Raw genomic sequence first — 1,456 nt, forward strand, 5'->3', positions numbered from 1 at the left:
CACACACACACACACACACACACACACACACACACACACACACACACCACATGTGCTCGCGCTTATGCACAAACACAAATAGAGATCGAGACATGCTTGGGGTCAGCTCTCTCCCTACTCGCCTGGGGGAAGGTTGTAACTCCCCTTTGTTGGAGGGAATCAACGCAGAGCCTGGGGAGAAGCAATGAGGTGTGTGTGTGTGTGTGTGTGTGTGTGTGTGTGTGTGTGTGTGTGTTTACGCAGGCGTGTGTTTCCCGGGGATATAAATCTCGGTGTGTAGCGGCCCTGGGGTCGCTGTCTCGCTGGCTATGCCTTCCTTCTCTGCGTCTCTCTTGGTCTCTCTCTATCTCTATGTCTCTGTCCAGCTGCAGTCTCAGGGGAGCCGCGAACCCAGGAGGGGAGGATTGCAGGGGGAGGGGGTCCTGGGGTCAGGTCCTTCTGGCTGCTGGGCTCCAGGGGCTGAGGCAGCGCTGAAGGCTTCTCTTCTCTTGGGGAGTGGGATGGAGAGGGGTAGGGAGGAGAAGAGTGGTGCCACTAGCTGCCACTCCTTCCCATTTCCTCTTTCCCCCACCAGGTATAAGAGAGGATAGAGACAGAAAAGCCATCATAATTAATGTCATAATTAACCCTAATTATTCATGATTGTTACTCGTGAGAATAACAAGTCAGTTGAACAATGAATGAATTATCCCCCACTGAAGGAGGGCGGGGTCTTCAGGAGCTTGTGTACAGGGAGACAGCTTTACCTCGATGACTCCGGCCCATATCCCGAGGAAATTTAGCCGCAGGAATTCCCTGATAGCATTTGGATAGAAATTCCCGACTGGATAAGTGAAGTGGTAATGAGTGGGTTAAGAGACCACTCCCCTCTGGTCAATAAGCCCCCATTCTTTTAAGCCTAGTGTACATGTCTGACTTCCCGTCTTTAGTTTCTCCAGATTTCTATTTGTGTTTGTGTCTATTTGGAATATTTAGGGAGGGAGAAAAAAAAAATAGAGAAAAGGGCCTGGGGAAGAGGGGAGGGAGAGGGTGCCTCATACTTCTTATCCCCACCCTAGGTCCTGAAGTTCACCCCTAGGGTCTGATGGCCTAAATCCTTCCCTGGGCATCTTGTCTCCCACCTCCACCCCACCCCACCCCCACATACAGACTTTTCCCCCAGACAGAAGAGGTTAATTCAAGGTCAAAGTCAACCGGTGCTAAATGCACTTAGGGGAGGAAGGCAATGTCAGTTGACTGAAAATGGAGAAACCATGCCCCAAGACCAGGGCCATCCTAGAAGACTGAGCCAGTGGGACCTGAGGGTCCATACCTCCCAGCTGGTAAGGTCCCATATGCCTTTGACCTCACCCACCTCCAGGGGTGGGGAATGGTAACCCACCACTCCTAACAAAGGGTTAATTCAGCCTGGGGAGAGATAGGTGTCTGTTAGATCAGGAATGTTGAGGAGGGGGTC

At 51.8% G+C, this 1,456-nt stretch overlaps 1 protein-coding gene across 1 annotated transcript in view; it reads left to right on the plus strand.

The window, feature by feature from the left end:
• Nucleotides 1-1,456, plus strand: part of STAC2 (SH3 and cysteine rich domain 2) — an 11,339-nt gene that overhangs the window by 503 nt on the left and 9,380 nt on the right. The gene's annotated exons all lie outside the window — the stretch shown is intronic.

The sequence above is a fragment of the Petaurus breviceps genome, unplaced genomic scaffold (genome assembly GCF_028583685.1).
Source record: "Petaurus breviceps papuanus isolate PSGF00001 unplaced genomic scaffold, PetGlider_PUasm1.0 90887, whole genome shotgun sequence".
Classification (NCBI taxonomy): Eukaryota; Metazoa; Chordata; class Mammalia; order Diprotodontia; family Petauridae; genus Petaurus; species Petaurus breviceps.